The following is an 18,751-nucleotide window of genomic DNA, read 5'->3' as shown; positions in this document are numbered from 1 at the left end:
AGTGGAGAATCATTTGGTCAGGAAAATCAAGATGCTTCGATACGATCGAGGTGGAGAGTACCTAAGTCTTGAATTCCACGACTACCTCAAGGAACGCAGAATCGTTTCACAATTGTTGCCACCTAGGAAACCGCAGTTGAATGGTGTGGCTGAGAGGCGTAATCGAACCTTGTTAGACATGGTACGTTCTATGATGATTCGTGCTTCACTACCTATCTCATTCTGGGGGTATGCCTCAGAGACTGCCGCTCGTATCCTTAACTTAGTCCCTACGAAGAAGGTTGCCAAAACACCTCACGAGATGTGGACAAGGAAAGCTCCCTCGTTGGCACATATCAAGGTTTGGGGTTGTGAGGCTTTCATAAGACGAGAGACTCACGACAAGCTCGATCCTTGTAGTGAGTGGTGTATTTTCATCGGCTACCCGCAAAATTCCTTTGGATATCTCTTCTATAGACCAAGTGACAATGTTGTCTTCGTTGCGAGGAAAGGGGTTTTTCGAGAGAGAAAACTCATAAGCCAAGGGGACAGTGGGAGGCAAATCTATCTTGAAGATATTCAAGAGTCGAGCGATGAAGGAGCCTCTAACGCTGGCGTTCACCCAGAGGAGGAAACTCCGGTTGAACCGATTGACGAGTCCTTACCTCTTAGACATTCTGAAAGAGTTAGGGTTCAACCCTAATTTTATTGTTTTCATATTACTAAAGAAGGGGATACGTTCATTAGTGATAGTACACTAGTGAATTTGGACGAACCTAATAGCTATAAGGAAGCCATGTCAGGCCCGAAGTCTGCAAGGTGGAAAGAGGCGATGGACAGTGACATGGATGGGTGCAAGTGGATTTTCAAGAAGAAGACCGAAATGGATGGGAATGTGCACACTTATAAGGCGTGATTGGTTGCGAAGGGATTTACTCAAAATCCCAGAGTTGACTATGATGAGACCTTCTCACCGGTTGCGAAGATAAAGTCTATTAGGGTGATGTTGGCCATTGCTGCATTTCATGACTATGAAATATGGAAGATGGATGTCAAAACCGTTTTCCTTAACGGAAAATTGGCTGAGCATGTTTACATGAATCAACCAGAGGGTTTTGTCAATGCAGAACACCCTAATAGAGTGTGAAAGCTTGAAAATTTCATTTATGGATTGAAGCAAGCGTCTCGCAGATGGAATCTTTGTTTCGATGAGAAAGTCAAAGAGTTTGGTTTTCTGCGAAGCGAAGATGAATCATGTGTATATGTCAAAGCCAGTGGGAGTATAGTTAGCTTTCTCGTATTGTATGTCGACGACATACTACTCATAGGAAACGACATCCTGACGCTGCAAGAAGTCAAGTCCTGGCTTGGGAAGTGTTTCGCTATGAAGGACCTCGAAGAGGCTGCCTATATTTTGGGAATAAGGATAGTGAGAAACATAAGTAAAAGACTAATAAAACTTAGTCAGAATACTTACTTGGACAAGGTACTAAAACGTTTTAGTGTGGAGAATTCTAAGAATGGGGAGTTACCAATCAAAAGTAACGCCAAATTGAGTAAGACTCAAAGCCCGAGTACCGAAGTCGAGATAGAAGAAATGAGCCAAGTACCACACGCTTCCGTAGTTGGCTCGATTATGTATGTTATGACTTGTACTTGCCTTGATGTGGCCTTCTCTTTGAGCATGGTCAGCAGATATCAAGGGAACCCTTGGAAAGCACATTGGACCGCAGTCAAGAATATTCTTAAGTACCTTCGAAGGACCAAGGAATGGTTTCTAGTCCTCGGTGGGAGTAATGACTTAAGGGTGCAAGGGTATAGTGATGCCAGCTTTCAAACTAACAGGAACAACTACTGTTCGCATTCGGGCTGGGTCTTTACCTTGAATGGAGGAGCAGTGACTTGGAAAAGTTCCAAGCATGAGACCGTAGCTGATTCAACGTGTGCATCAGAGTATATAGCGGCGAGCGAAGTGTCAAAGGAGGCAATATGGTTGAAGAACTTCATCGGAGACCTTGGAGTTGTGCCAGCCATAAAGGAGCCCATGGAAATTTTCTGTGATAATGAAGGAGTGGTTGCCTTGACCAAGGAACCAAGGGATCATGGTAGATCTCGACATATCGACAAAAAATATCACTTTAGTCGACATCGGCTGGAAGAAGGACTCCTCGTAGTGAAGAGGGTATCGTCGGAGGATAACCCAACAGATCCCCTTACGAAGGGACTGAGCAGGGTTAAGCACTTGCAGCATGCTAGGAGCATCGGGATGAAGGATGATATTAGTTTAAATTAGATAGCTTTGAAACGTGTAATAGATAAATGTAATTGACATTTGATGATCAAATAAAGGAGTATTATTTATAAGTAAAGCTATTGTCTTATATTGATTATTTTCCTATTGTTTCACTTTGCATGTTTTGACTTCCTGAATGATACGATTATTCGAACATTCCATAGTCACTCATACTTTGGGAGTAGGTATGAAATAAGACTGTCATGAATTGGTTTGTAGATTTTCTAAAGTGTATTAGACATAGAAAATGTTTGCTGCAACGTTCATGAGTGCTTGTGAATTTGATTTGAGCATTGGATTAAACCCGCGCTTTTTAACTTCCCAAAATTTCAGACCAAAAATTTCATTTTTAAATAAGTTATTATAAAACCATAAGTATAAAAAACATTTGTAATAACATCTCATGTCAAACCAAAGTGCCAGTAATCGAAACATGTTATCATGGAATAATATCAGAGTGTAATCCCAAATATCTCATGTGCGGAAAACATGGTGTCATGCGCTGCGATCGAGCCGGCTCCTTTCCTTTGAAAACGAAGTACCTGAAACCAAAACTAAAAATCGTAAGCACAAAGCTTAGTGATTTCCCCAGATCAAACCATACACACAATCCACATATCACATATCTTTTTAGCTATAAAAGCTACACACATATCACATAAGCCATGCATACATCAAACCTGCAAGAATGTCATGGGCTACCCCCACATAGTCTTTACCTAGGACTGCCATGGGCTGTCCCACATGGTCTTACATCCAATTCCATGGGATACCCTACATGGTCTTTACATAGGACTGCCATGGGCTACCCTGCATGGTCTTACATCCAATGCCATTGGCTACCCCCACATGGTCTTTACCTACGACTACCATGGGCTACCCCACATGGTCTTACATCCAATGCCGCAAGCTCCCCCTGGGTCTTCCATGTGAAACACACAATCACATATCATATCAAATCAAAGAAAGACTAACACATATACCATAATCACATAATGGGCAGGCCTTGGTGCCTTAGACCCATAGGTATGGTGAGAGGACTCACCTGGCACTGCTAAAGCCCCGCAGATAAAACTCCAGTGCCGGTTGACAGGTTTCCGAACCGTCAACATCAAACATCACCCAATTATTAATTGGGTTCCACTACATAACCATAAATACATACTTCGGATAATTACTACATTACCCCAAGCTTGGCTTTATTCCAGCCCAAGGTCCAATCCATAGGCCCAAAAGTCATACTAGGAATCAAAGCCGAACATATCTTATTCAAAGGCCCAACCATTCATTCTGGTCCAACATTTGACACTCTAATGGCCCAATATCATATAGTCCTTAAGGCCCAAACTATGGCCCAATTTTCCCAATTGGGCCTAACTCCTCATATGGACCCTACCTCAAAGCCCATTAATTATTCTAGTCCAGTTGCTTGACCTTGGATGGTCCATTAATAACCCAATCATCAAGGCCCAATAGAAAGGCCCAAAAATAAACCCAAGTGAAATTAGGGTTTCACATAAAATGACGATTAGGGTTAAGTGTTTCTCACTTAACCCATTTAGTCCATCACTCTTCTAAATAAATCATATGGTGTGATTGGGCCTAACACACAATTTCATTCCAATGGCCCAAATGTGGGTCCCGATAAGTCCAAGCCCATAAATCCAATATTAGGGTTTTCTAAACCCTAATTAGGGTTTCCAATCCCATCTTAGCCCAATGGGCCCAAAACCAAGTCCTTAAGCCCATTAGGGTTTTCCTTAGGTCAATTAGGGTTTATTACACCCATTAATCATATGTTTGGGCTTTTGGGTCCATTAGGGCTTCATTGGGCCCATTAGGGTTTAATAGGCCCATTAGGGTTTTAGTCCTTTGTCCAAACATCCAAAAAGCAATCCCAACACAACTAAGCACATCGCCACTCGACACGGCGCTCAGTGGCGGCAGCCACCACCTCGCGGTGGTGGTTTCGAGTTTCTTTCAGTATTCTCTTGGCTTTTACCATTTTACAATGAACTCCTTAAAATAATCACTCACACTACACTAAAATAAACACACACACGCAACCAACCTTGTGGTGTCCAGTGGTGGCACATGGCGGTAGCCACCACCTCACGGTGGTGGTGGTGGCTGTTCTCGGTTTTTCCGACCAAACGAACCACCTACAACACACACAACATGTGTTGGACATGAAAAACACACCCCATTGGACATCTCGAGGCGGCAGCATCGACAATTGTGATGACAGCCACCACCTCACGTGGTGGTGGCGATGGTTTACCTTGCTTCCATGCCCAAAATAACACACACATTCCACTGTTAGCTCCGAAATCAGCCCATAAAGGCGAACACACGCACAATCAGCCACCTACAAGGTGGCAGAACATTGTCAGAATGCCACAGAGGTGGCAACAAATTGCGGCGGCAACCCCAAACGACAACTACAAGGTTGCCGACGGTAGCAATCGATATATACGACATCGGCTCACCGAAAATAGCGAAGTATAGGAGAGGGGAATGTGGTAGATGGGCTTACCAGCGGTTTTCCGGTCGCTCCCGACCCTCGCAGCAACAATACGCACTCAACTGTTGGTCCAGTCGAACACGACGTTTCCGACGGCGGAGCTATGATGGCGGAGTTCCTCAGCGAAGCAACGACGGCTGGAGGTGTTCCAAAGGTAGCGGCGGCTACCGGACATGAAGAAAGAGGGAAGGTGGCGACTGTTCCATCGCCTAGGGTTAGGGTTAAGGGTTAGATTAAATACCCGACACCCTTGAAACATCCATCCATCATGGCAGTATCGACCCCTCCCTCATGAAATTGTTTCAAAATAAACCCCCAAAATTACCATTTAAACACTGACCTCGAAAATCCCTTTCAGATTATGTCCCATATTTTACCAAACAAGCCCCATCTTCTAAAATCTTTACAATTCAGCTCCCTATGTTACCCCTTTAGTCCCCAATATCTTAATTATGACATATTCAACCCTTCCACCTCTTTTCCTATCAAATTAAATCCAAACAATTACCACGGAGCCCATGTCTTCATAAATATTTACAAAATGAGTCTGGAATTCACACTTTTAACCCCCAACTTATAAAATTATGACAATTAGCCCTTCGAGACCATCCTTTGATGTATAATTATTTATCTTAGGGCTACTATTCGCTCATTAATTTTTTTATTTATCTAATAATTAAATGGGGTGTTACAACTCTCCCCCACTTAAGTTAGATTTCGCCCTAGAAATCATTCCTTACCATTTCTTATGCACCAAACCACTCAAGTAACATGGCCACTATCCTGGGCACACCCTAGCCTTCCCAGGGTAGTCGTGACCAGTCTTCGCAAAGCCCTAACATCTGCATGTTAATGAATTTGTCACAACAAGATCACATCTACTCCGTCTAAATCTGCTATCTTGAGATGGTCTGAATCCCTGGCAAACCACTCACACTGAGTCATTATCGTTGAATCCAGACCATTTATCCCTCAACTGACCGCTCAACTTCTAATAACTCGAGGTTCCCACTATAGAACAAGATCACCAACCCAATTATCCTTGCAGGTCACTTAGCATAATCCAAGCAATCTGTTATTCCGTCCGTACTTGCAACCTAAAATGCAAATACTAACACTGCCCAAACAATGAAATTGCTGGAAACAACATGCTACTTTCCAAGATCTATCGAGACCTGCCTGGTCTCAATTCGTTCGCCGATCATCTAAAATATCGAGTTCCGGCACGGCTGCGAAGCCAAAAGAACTCCCACTTAGTTGCCTCACACAACTCCCGAATGAAATTCTTCTCTAGAACTAGTTGCCACCAATTATCGAGGCTCTAATAATCTTCTGATCTAGCTGATCGGATCCATGTGTCGAATCCTGACGTCACCAAATCCAAGGCTAAAGTGATTGCTACATGACCAATGATAGACCGATATCACAAACGACCTTAAACGATCCTTTGCTTCCTTGATCTCATAACTGTTGTGACGTTCTTACCGTCTTATCACTGGCTTATCCAGATCTACTCCCTCTGGGGAATTCCAAAATCCAATCCGTGGATTTCCATATCCTCACTGTTGCACCCGAACTGGTGGGTACTCCAGTTCCTTCCATGACCTAACAACGCGCTCATGCTATCTACCAACCTAGTGAATGCTATGGCTACACCCACAAACTTACAACACTCTAGCACTAACTGCCAACCCATGTGAATGCTACGGCTACACCCGCAGACTTACAACACTTCCCACACTACCTGGTCGCTAGTGAATGCTACAGCTACCCTCGTAGTCTTACAACACTTTCCACACTACTGACCATGAATGAATGATACGGCTCCCCCGTAGTCTTACAACACTTCCATACCAACTGACCATCAGTGAATGCTATGGCTCCCCCGTAGTCTTACAACACTTCCATACCAAATGACCATAAGTGAATGTTACAGCTCCCCCGTAGTCTTACAATACTTTCGTCCTAACACAACCATAGCCCAATACCTTACCCCTAACCTATTGATTCGAAAGGCATACAACGTCGATCACGCACTCCACTGAACACCCAATCTGAACTTCATTCATGATTGGAGCCCCAACCTGTCTTCCCAAATAATGTTATCAAGCCCCCAAGAAGATGTGATTCACATGATGGGGAGTCTTACCGGACTCCAAACTCATACAACCCTCAAACCAAGTAGCCACTTGGGCCGCCATTTTCCTCGATGAGGACGAGAAGTCCATCCCGATCTCATACATGTCCCTGTCCTGAATACATGTGTGATTCTCCCCCACTTAGATTCGACTAAGTCTTCACGATACATGAGATTTGAAGGGTTCCCGATCCTTCTTACTCTTTAATAACCATCGTTTGACAACCTGTTTCTTGTCCGTGCGAGTGTTCTATTACGACCCAAATCCACAAGGACTACGCAACTCCTAAAGATCAGACAAACACCTCCCGAATCCCAATGAGACAGATAATCTCAGACGCCTTGAAATGATGCCTCACCTATATCTTGAGGTTCGAATAACCGATGCCCAGGCCAAGCCTCAACAGCAACCCACTTTCCCAGTTTCCCTCACACTTCCAGAAGCCGACTCGAGCATAATGGCCGAGATACCAATCCTATATGTAGGCCTTCCACATCATGTCCTTGAACCGATCTTGACCTTAGACCCAGATAACATTGAACGCTCCAAACCCGCAAGGAGGGAAACAATTTTTCAGTAACCACCCCGTAACTCACGGTATGTAAATGACATATGACAAATGTTTGAATGTATAGTCCAAACACAAACAGGGAATCACACCCATATATATACTTACTAAAACCCTCGAAATGAGAACTCCCTCGTGCAATTTCCCGCAAGTACTGCACTAAATCTGGCCCTTCTGGCCTTACACAACTAACTCGAACCCATGGGTCCCTTTCTGGGAGCCTCCAATGTATGTACCTGATCTGATCCCCTCTTCTCTATGTGCTCCAAATCAATCCCTGCTCTCGAGCTCTAGAAATCATATCATTCAGGGTTTTGCACCCTGGCACACTCACCAGTTCTATCGTTAACGGTTGAACTGCAATAGTTGGAGCAACCTCTACTCTATACCAGGCCACTAACCATCCCCAATACATAGTCTTCAATCCCGAAAGTGAAATAGAATGCACAATCACTCTGTGTTGTCTGATACGAGAGATCCACGGTGAACTCAAAACCCTGGCAGTGCTTCCACTAACTGGCTCACTACCGGAGCCGGGACCAAACCTTGGTCCTTCCCCTTGCGTGCTCATCCACATTCTGCATAGCATTTATCCCTACTATCAGAACATCACCAAGAATTCCCCTTCCCATCAGCTTCCTAGATTCTCCAAGACTCTCACTAAATCAAGTATGGATCATGTGCTTTCAGTAGTACAGGCCCATACTACCTTCCATACCTATCCATACTTTCCTCAGCAATCCTCTCGAATCCTCTAAGTCACCTATCCCACTGATACACCAATCTCTACTAAATAGCAACACAATATCCACCAAAGAACCACCTAGGCCCCCTAGTCTCCCAAACCTCACCTAACTGCCTCTACTAAGCTCACTGGAGCGTATCCTTGGCTTTCCTAGGTTCTCAACCTCACCCTACCAACAGTTGCTGAAGAACTCCTGATATTTGCATATTTAGCCTCATAATAAGTATAGATTTTTATCATTTTTTAGCTAATTTATCGCATATCATGGACAAAAGGTACTTAATAATGCTTGAATTGTGTTTTCAGTCCAAAAGTGAAGCTCGGAAGCAAAAGGAAGCAGGAGAAGCGGTTCAGAGCTCGGGAATTGAACAAAGAAGAAAACCACCAAAAACAACACCTACTCGGCAAGTAGGGACGACTACTCGGCGAGTCTGATCGAAGCTTCGAGAAGATAAAGACTCTAGGACTTATCATTTACGGGAATTAAGAGATGGACTCGACGAGTCGGCAATGGACTCGATGAGTCGTTTCGCATCTATGACGATAACTTCTCAGATCGAAATTCGACATTCTGGAACCCTTCTGGAGAGAATAGTTGCGATTGAAGATTCAGAAGAACCCTAGAGAACGAAGATACAACCTAGAATCCAATTCCGAAGGAGATTTGAGGCAAATTCTCATCATTCTACTTAATCTTTTGTTTTCCATTATGGCTAGACAATTAGAATTCATTTTATTGCTGTTAATTACCTCAATCATGAGCTAAAACTCTTAAACTTCTGTTTGGGGATACAATATTGATACTATGGTTTGATTTATGGTGGGATTAATTCAATGTTGGTGATTTTGTTGATTTTAGCTTGTTAAAGAACCTTGTGTGTGAATAATAACTATTTTTCTGTTAATAGGAAGATAATTAAATAGTATGAACATCTTTTAATTGTCAGCCTCATATGCTTATGTGACCACTTCATCATATGACTAGGATTAATGAACATAAAACTAGAATTAATAAGAAAAATAGGTAAATTCATGTATGAGCTTATGTGATGACCATCAACAAGAAGTTAACTAAAGGACCAAATTAGTTATCTATTACAAGTCTAAATTAACCCGAACAAATAATCTAGTGAATTAAATTAAATTAGACAACTGATCACTGTTTGAGTTAGTTTGTTCTCTAAGGATTAGTGCAGCGAATGTGAATCTAATCACTTGAATCGGTAACTAATAGAAGAATTAATCCATTGCACAATTACCATAATATCAACCATAGGATCAATTGAGTTGAACTAAACAGAAGTCCTTTCCATTATTGAATTTAGTTAAATCTTTGCTTTTCTAGGTTTTAGTTTAAGTGATAGTTAGTAAGTTTCTAGTCTTGTAAAGCTAGAGAAAACTCCTACTTATTAATTAATTTAGATAAAATTAGTTTTTAGTTTTAATTTACCGTTCCCTGTGTTCGATACCCTACTTATTTAGCTATACCACAATTAATAGGTCCACTGCCTTTGTGTGTTCATTTTATAATTAAAAGTAGGTTTAAAACTAAGTTGTTTTACACATCAACGTTTTGGCGTCGTTGCCGGGGAACGGTTCTAAATTAGCATTAATTTCTATTTTTATCGATCCTTTGTGTAAGAATTCTTACACAGGGTTAATTCTTAGGTAATTTAGTAATTAGGATAAGTTTTAATAAAACTCCGTTTTAATAAGTAATTAAAAAGTTTTTTCTGTATTTGCCTTGTACTCGCCGAGTGCACTCGTGACAACTCGGCGAGTCCATCGCTGTTCACAGTTTTAATTTTTATTTTATTTTTGTTCTTTTTACGCATTTTTTTGTTTTTTTTATAGTTGTTTCATGACCCGAGGATCTGATACACCTCTGGTCCCTCCTCTCGAAGACCCGGAATCCGCACTAAGGAGGAGCAAAGGAAAAGTTGTTGGAGAATCTGCTTCTTCAAAGAATTCGCCACTAAAGAACCTCAAGTCCGTTTTCAGCAAGAAGAAGAGCAGCAAATCAGGAGCATCCAGCGCCTCTTTGACAATCGAAGAACCCAATTAAAGAAGACACCGAGTACGAGACCGAGGAAGAAGAAGAACCTACATACGAGCACGAATCCGACTTTGAGGACGATTTAGCTATCACTATGGCTAATATTGTTGAAGTCCCCATGGGGGAATGGAAGAAGAGGATGCGCGATGACACTGGCCCGGGATTTGTGCAGCCCGCAATTCCCGCTACCGCTACTTTCGAGCTAAAGGGTCATATCCTCGCTCAACTCAAGGAGATTCCTTTCTATGGAAAAGACCACGAAGATGCCTACAAGCACTTGGATGAAGTAAATGATGTGGCTGACTACTTCAATGTACCAAATGTGCCATGTGAGACCCAGCTACTTCGCATGCTTCTAGTCATATTCAAGGGTGCTGCAAAGGATTGGCTCAAGTCATTTCCTCCCGGGTCGGTCAGCACATGGGCTAAGATCAAAAAAGAGTTCATAGACCACTTTTGCCCGCCTTCCAAAATAGCTAAGTTGAAGAAAGCCATTGCCAACTTCGAGCAACAACCCGGAGAATCCCTTTATGAGGCGTGGGAAAGGTACAAAGGTCTTCTTAGAAATTGCCCACACCATGATCTTAATAGCCAACAAGACGTCTCCATCTTATATGATGGAGTCAATGTCACCACAAGGCAATTGCTCGACTCGCAAGGCCCACTCACAAAGAAGGCACCCCCAGTAATCAAGGAATTAATTGAAGAATTCTCTAAGCATTCTAGAGAATACCACAACCCAAGAAATGAAGTAAGTCGGGGTGTAGTGAACTCGGCCAATGATGGCATGGCGGCGGTGATGGCCAAGCTCAACAATTTAGATAGAAGGATGACGAAAATGGATCAAACAATCCATGCTATTCGAGTTGGATGTGAGAACTGTAGAGGGCCTCATCTCACGAAGGATTGTGACTTGGATGAAAATGGAAACAAGAAGGCGCAAGTGTTCTACTCAAGCGGAGATCGATACGACGAGAATTGGCAGAAACCGAAGAAGGAATGGCTCCCGTATGAAGAATACAAGAAGGTGAAGGAGGAGAAATACAAGCAGAAAGAGAGGGGGTTTTATCAAAAGGAAGAACCGGTTATGGAAAAGAAAGCCGATTTAGAAGAAATGTTCACTAGATTTATAGTCGCGTCCGAAAAAAGACACAATGATCATGATGCTGCAATACAAGAGACTAGAAATTTGCTAAGCAATCAGCAAGCATCTATTCTCAACATTGAGAAACAGCTAGGACAACTTGCACATCAAGTGAACGAGAGAAGACCGGGCCAACTTCCAAGTAAAACCGAGAATAATCCAAGAATGGAGAATGTGAACGCTGTGACTTCCAGCTATGAAGAAATTTTCACACCTGCACAGAATATCTCCAAGGTGCATACAGAAAAGACAGAAGAGTCGGATCCAGCAAAACCCGACCAGACTCACCGAGTCCTTCTAATGGACTCGACGAGTCCATGCCCTGATGACAAATCTATTGTTTCCTTAAGGCCTTACAACCCTCCTTTGCCATTCCTAATCAGAGCCATACCTGAGGAAAAGGTTAGAGCATATAGAGCTTTCATGGAGCATGTTAGATCCCTTCAAGTCAACGTTCCATTTGTAGAAACAATGCTTCAAACACCCAAGTATTTTAACTTGCTAAGGGGTCTCTTTGCTGCTAGAAAAGATTTAGCTGAAGTCGCGGAGATAGCATTGAGTGAGCTACCAGAAAAGAAGGGCGATCCGGGAAGCATCATAATTCCTTGTCAATTTGGAAATGTACTTGCTACTAAAGCGTTGACCGATTCGGGTGCAAGTATTAATTTAATGCCTTTTTCTTTCTTCAAGAAGCTGAATTTACCGGAGCCAAGGCCTGTGAATATGAAGATCCATTTGGCGGATAAGACGACTATTCGTCCAAGAGGTATTTGTGAAGATCTCCTCATTAAGGTCGATAAATTTATATTCCCGGTGGACTTTGTGGTACTTGATATGGAAGAAGACCCCGAAATTCCAATTATTTTGGGGAGATCATTTTTGAATACCGCATGCGCATTGATAGATGTATGCGATTCCACACTAACATTGAGGGTAGGAGATGAGTCAGCAGTTTTTAAAGCTCTACCAGAGATTAAGCAAGAAGAAGGAAGAAAAGAAGAAGTCTCATTCATTAATTTGGATGATGAGATGTTACAAAAAGAACTTGCACTCTTGCAAGAAGAAGATCCAAGTAAGTTCTTGCTATCTTCTGGAGGAAATGATGATGTTGACAAAGACTTGGAGGAGATAGAGATGTTGCTGAAAGGAACTGAATCAGAAAACGCAGTGGGATGTGAGGAATACGATCTGACTTGCCGAGTCGCTTTCATGGACTTGACGAGTCCATTCGAAAATCTCAGCAACATGGACGACTTGGATCAGCTTGTTACCAGCTCCCTACATGTTCTGGATATGAAGATTTTCCCTAATTCTTTAGAAGATCAAGCAGCAGAAGGATGAATGGATGGTGATTTTCAACACGTTCATGTAGCATGCCTCGATACAATAATGCAAGATGATGAAGACAATCCACTTGAAGAGGAGGCAAGCTTTGGAGAAGAGGAAAATGCAAGGGTTAGGAAAGATGATGTTGATCACCCATTCATTACCAAGCCTCGAGCCCGAGTTTTCACCAACTATGAAGCAATGAAGTTTAAAGAAGGAGGGGTGCAAGAGAATGTGAAAAAGAATGGGGTAAAGAAAAAAAAAATGAGGAAAAGGGAAATTCATGCAGCTGAGGATGATGCTATAAGGAAAAAGAGAGAAGAATTAAGACAGGCTTACAAGAAGAAGATACACGCTTACAAGACAAAGTATAAACCGCAAAAGATTAGGTGTGCCTTCCCGATGCAGGAAAATAAAGAAACGTAGAGGGGAAGGAGTCCAGCTAACGACTCCTTAAAAAGAAGCGTTTGGCGGGAGGCAACCCGTTATTAGAGTTTTCTTTCTTTTATCTTTCTTGTTTTGGTTTGATTTTTGTTTTTAGGATTTTATTATCGTCTTCTAAATCATCAGACATGACTGCTTGAGAGTGCGTATGGACTAAGTGTGGGGTGGAATGAATTTTTTTATGACAAAATGATATCAATTTTTGAATTTTTTGCAATTGACTCGCCGAGTCTGACCCTGACTCGACGAGTCGATTTTATTTACAGAAAAAAAAATTAATTTTTACTTCCGGTAAAACTAGGGTTTTTAACCCTAAAGAGATCATTTTCCCCCATTACTCGACGTGCGCCTCCCTTGTGTTCTCTCTCAAGCATTCATCAAGTTCTACATCTTTTCTTCAAAATTCTTGAATTCTATCAACAAAGGTACTTAATTTCTTCCATAATTCTGTTAAAGTTATGATTTTTAGATGATTTACGGTGTCAGTTTCATAGAATACCCGATTTTGAAGTTTAGTGAATTTTTAGGGTTTTGATTTAGTATTAATTATGTTGTTTTGGATGGTTATTCTTGCTTTAATACATCTTAGAAACATCCATGGACAAAACCCTTGAGAAAAAATTCAAGTTTTATGGTCGAATTTTGATCGACCCGTCGACCGACTCGCGCAGTTCATACGACTCGCCGAGTCGTTCATGGACTCGACGAGTCCAGTCGGGGACCCAGCTGGAATCTGTTTTGATGCTTTTCTGTGTTTTCTGGGTTGTGTGTTCTTTGTCTTGCAGGGACAATGTTTTCAAGAGGACAGAGCTCAAGTGGACACCAAGGAGATTTTCCTTGGTTGAATTTCCCTCGAATTGAATCTGCTTCAACAATGACAAGATGGAAGAAGAAGCTGGCTGAGGTCAGAAAGAAGGAGGTTTATGTACCAAATAGGGTTGATTGGGACTGGTTGAAGAATCTCCAGTATGAAGAAGAGTTGGCGCCTTACCTTTTAAAGGAATTTATGTACGAGGGGGAGACAATAATTTGTGATGGATGGAGCCGGGTTTTTAGAATTCAAGAACCGGTGTATCGAGAACTTTGCTGGGAATTTTTCTCCACGTTGTCTTTACGAGGAGGAGATGATTGCTACCACCCCGCGAGTTTTAGTTTTTGCCTTGGGGCGAGTTCCATCAATGTTCGGTCATTGATTTGGCATGCCGATTGGGCATTTACGACCGACCATTGGTTACGACTACTATCTTTCGCGTCTTCTTGGAACAATCTCATAAGGTGTTCCCCGTTGGTGTTACGAGTATGGGTTGGTGGAACACAATCGCCAACAAATTATACATTCCGAAGTCGGCTCAAGAAGGGAGCATTAGGTCACCCACACACCGTCTCATTCACCGCCTTATCTCCACCACCATCAATCAAAGGAAGGACGACGACAAGGTGTCCAACCTTGACGTCTTTTATCTTTGGAGTATCATCACGCCCGACACCTTTTGCAACATTCCATGGTGTTTAGCCTCTTATTTGTCGGAGGGTGCGGTCAAGGATCGCAAAACCTCTAAAATTAATGGTGGCATGTTCGTGACCCGGCTAGCCAATTCATATGGGTTGATGACCCGCGGTGCATGGAACTTGATGACGATGATTCCTACCCCTCCCTTTAATCCTATTCTTTTTCGGAGGGCAATAATTATTGAAGATTATGGCGGAGGTCATTATGCTATCCCGCATGATGATCCGGTGGTTGGTCCCGAGGCACCGGGTAAGAGGGTTAGATCGAGACGTGAGTGGGACATGGAGGAGGAACTGCCGGTGATTCCGATGGACAATGATGAAGTACCAATGGATTGGTACAATGTTGAGATGAGGCGGTTACAAGACCAAATGGCGAGGGGTATCAATTTTAGCAACGAATCCCACATGCGGCTTTTTGACCATTTCCATATTCCGCACATTGATGGGGGTAACTTCCCCTACATACCATCTTGGGATGAGATCATTAATGCAAGACGGAGTGGAGCCGGTGAAAGCAGGGGAGCTCATGGCCATGATGAGGAAGAAGATGATTAGTTTTTTATGTTTAATGGAACAATTTTCAATTTATTTTTGTTTTGTTTGGTGTGTTTGAATTTTTAGTTAAAACTATTATTTTTATGCTTAATGTTTTATTTGCCTTGAGTACTTTCAGATTTTGGATTAGGAATGCTTGCATAAAGGGTCTAGAGTTTGAGAGAGAAAGGAATGGAAAAAGTGTGGAAAAGAGTCAAGAAAGGGCGGAGTTTAGAGTTAAGGTGTCGGGTCCGGTCCTAAGGGACATGAGTGAATAATTCTAGAATTCCTGGGAAGTTCTTGAGAGTTATCAAAAGCTGGAACAAGTGCAGAATGTGAATTTTTCCACCCAGCGGTCAACTCGCCGAGTGCAATTAACGGACTCGATGAGACGCTTTATATTTTCACACTTTCGAGGCTTTCCGCGACTATACTCGACGAGTCATTTATATAACTCGGCAAGTCACTTATTGTTACACCGAGAAGACTGCTGATTCAACGCTGCTGAACATACCACTTGACCATTTGTTCTTCCCGATCAATTCCTTAAGATTTTACACTATTTTTCCTGCATATTTGGAGCTGCCCACATGTGATTTGATGCCCTAGACGTGGATGAGTTGTTTCCATGTCTAAAGTCAATTGAAGATGGAGTTGAAGAATAGAGATATCAACCTAGCGACTGCTACCCAAGGGGAGTTTGTTCTAATTCTCTCTACATTTCATGTTTTTATATTTCATGCATAACATGCAATGAGGACATTGCATAAATTAAGTGTGGGGTAGGGGGTTGATGTCGTCTTAGTAAATTTAGAATCCTAATGTCCTAATTTAGGTTAATTTTTAAAATTGTTGCATACCAAAAATGTGACTTAGGGATTAATTTAGGAAATTTTGGTAAAAAGTAATTAGGATTCCATGTTAGAATTGTGTTGACGATTGCATGAAAACCCAAATGTTTAGTTGAGCCTATATACGTTCTAGTGCATTTGTGGCTTCCTTATTCCAGTGAAATCATGGGACAAAAGCACGACCTTGCTTAGCCCGAAGGATGCAATATGTTTAGCATCGTGTACCAGAAATGTGTCCAGGAAAATTATTATTGTTAGCCAATAAAGGTTGAAGTTGAGCGCCCCTGCTTAAGCATGTAGGATTTTGTTAAAAAAAAGAGAGGGAGAATTGCAAGAAAAGTTTGAAGAATATTGGAGCAACTAAAGTGAAGATCAAAAGATCAAAATTCAAAGAAGTGCAAAAAACTTGAAGATACCAAAAATCAAACAACAAGGTGGTGAATTCAAAGAAATGAAGAATTCCAAAGAGCTCCAATGTGGTATCATAAATTGTAATTTTAGATTATGTATGCTTGGGTTGCTCAACCAAAAATACCTTGAGGATAGGAGGTCTTCTACGGATGGATTTGGAGGGATGCATAAAATGAGCATTGTTCGGGATAAGTGGGCGAATGTTTATGAGGATTGTGAGTATTTGGAGTATGGGGGTTATTAGGAAAAAATTTTACACACAAATGCATGCGTTGCGGTCTTGGCATAATGGCTGGGTTAGATTGGAGTTGTCATATGTGATTCTAATGTGCTAAAATTCAGTTTTGCTTGGGGGCAAGCAAAAGTCAAGTGTGGGGTATTTTGATATTTGCATATTTAGCCTCATAATAAGTATAGATTTTTATCATTTATTAGCTAATTTATTGCATATCATGGACAAAAGGTACTTAATAATGCTTGAATTGTGTTTTCAGTCCAAAAGTGAAGCTCAGAAGCAAAAGGAAGCAGGAGAAGCGATTCGGAGCTCGGGAATTGAACAAAGAAGAAAACCACCAAAAACAACACCTACTCGGCAAGTAGGGACGACTACTCGGCGAGTCCGATCGAAGCTTCGAGAAGATAAAGACTCTAGGACTTATCATTTACGGGAATTAAGAGATGGACTCGACGAGTCGGCAATGGACTCGATGAGTCGTTTCGCATCTATGACGATAACTTCTCAGATCGAAATTCGACATTCTGGAACCCTTCTGGAGAGAATAGTTGCGATTGAAGATTCAGAAGAACCCTAGAGAACGAAGATACAACCTAGAATCCAATTCCGAAGGAGATTTGAGGCAAATTCTCATCATTATACTTAATCTTTAATTTTCCATTATGGCTAGACAATTAGAATTCATTTTATTGCTGTTAATTACCTCAATCATGAGCTAAAACTCTTAAACTTCTGTTTGGGGATACAATATTGATACTATGGTTTGATTTATGGTGGGATTAATTCAATGTTGGTGATTTGTTGATTTTAGCTTGTTAAAGAACCTTGTGTGTGAATAATAACTATTTTTCTGTTAATAGGAAGATAATTAAATAGTATGAACATCTTTTAATTGTCAGCCTCATATGCTTATGTGACCACTTCATCATATGGCTAGGATTAATGAACATGAAACTAGAATTAATAAGAAAAATAGGTAAATTCATGTATGAGCTTGTGTGATGACCATCAACAAGAAGTTAACTAAAGGACCAAATTAGTTAGCTATTACAAGTCTAAATTAATCCGAACAAATAATCTAGTGAATTAAATTAAATTAGACAACTGATCATTGTTTGAGTTAGTTTGTTCTCTAAGGATTAGTGCAGCGAATGTGAATCTAATCACTTGAATCGGTAACCAATAGAAGAATTAATCCATTGCACAATTACCATAGGATCAATTGAGTTGAACTAAACAGAAGTCCTTTCCATTATTGAATTTAGTTAAATCTTTGTTTTTCTAGTTTTTAGTTTAAGTGATAGTTAGTTAGTTTCTAGTCTTGTAAAACTAGAGAAAACTCCTACTTATAAATTAATTTAGATAAAATTAGTTTTTAGTTTTAATTTACCGTTCCCTGTGTTCGATATCCTACTTATTTAGCTATACCACATGTGATAGGTCCACTGCCTTTGTGTGTTCATTTTATAATTAAAAGTAGGTTTAAAACTAAGTTGTTTTACACACATCAACTCCTCACAATGCCAGTCATCTACCTACTGGATATCGTCACATCCACTTAGTAGCTGACTCCCATCACTTAAGAGTTCCACAAAGCACAAAGCAAGCAGCATTCGTGCAGTTGCACTCCGACCCAAAGAACTGTCATAAAACATTCAGTCCACATATCGCAGCTTGCGTTATCCACATCCATCAATCCTCACTGTCGGCTGCCTTATGCATGCAAAATATACACATAACAGGATCCAATAGGCTGTCGAATAATAGACTCTACCCTAGGACCACAACCAAACAAGGAACAGGAAATAAGGCCAAATATATTATTCTAAGACTATAAGATCCTAACCGTATACAATTTTAAAAGCATACACATAGCAGTTACAAATACCAATTATCATTCTCATTCTAGCATGGCATTTAATATTCCAAGGCTACAAGCATCACATATGAGGCCAACCTATTGCTGTCTACTCAGCACTAGCATGCAAGTC

At 41.3% G+C, this 18,751-nt stretch overlaps 1 non-coding gene across 1 annotated transcript; it reads right to left on the bottom strand.

Annotated features, from left to right (window-relative positions):
- Positions 1-10,781: 10,781 nt before the first annotated feature.
- On the bottom strand, positions 10,782-10,888 carry LOC111881175 (small nucleolar RNA R71). Its single transcript, XR_002846710.1, has one exon. It is a non-coding gene; the product is annotated as a small nucleolar RNA R71 (small nucleolar RNA).
- Positions 10,889-18,751: the final 7,863 nt, after the last annotated feature.

The sequence above is a fragment of the Lactuca sativa genome, chromosome 1 (genome assembly GCF_002870075.4).
Source record: "Lactuca sativa cultivar Salinas chromosome 1, Lsat_Salinas_v11, whole genome shotgun sequence".
NCBI classification, from domain to species: Eukaryota; Viridiplantae; Streptophyta; class Magnoliopsida; order Asterales; family Asteraceae; genus Lactuca; species Lactuca sativa.
Note: the sequence above shows the minus strand (reverse complement) of the source record. Positions and strands in the feature narration are given on the sequence as shown.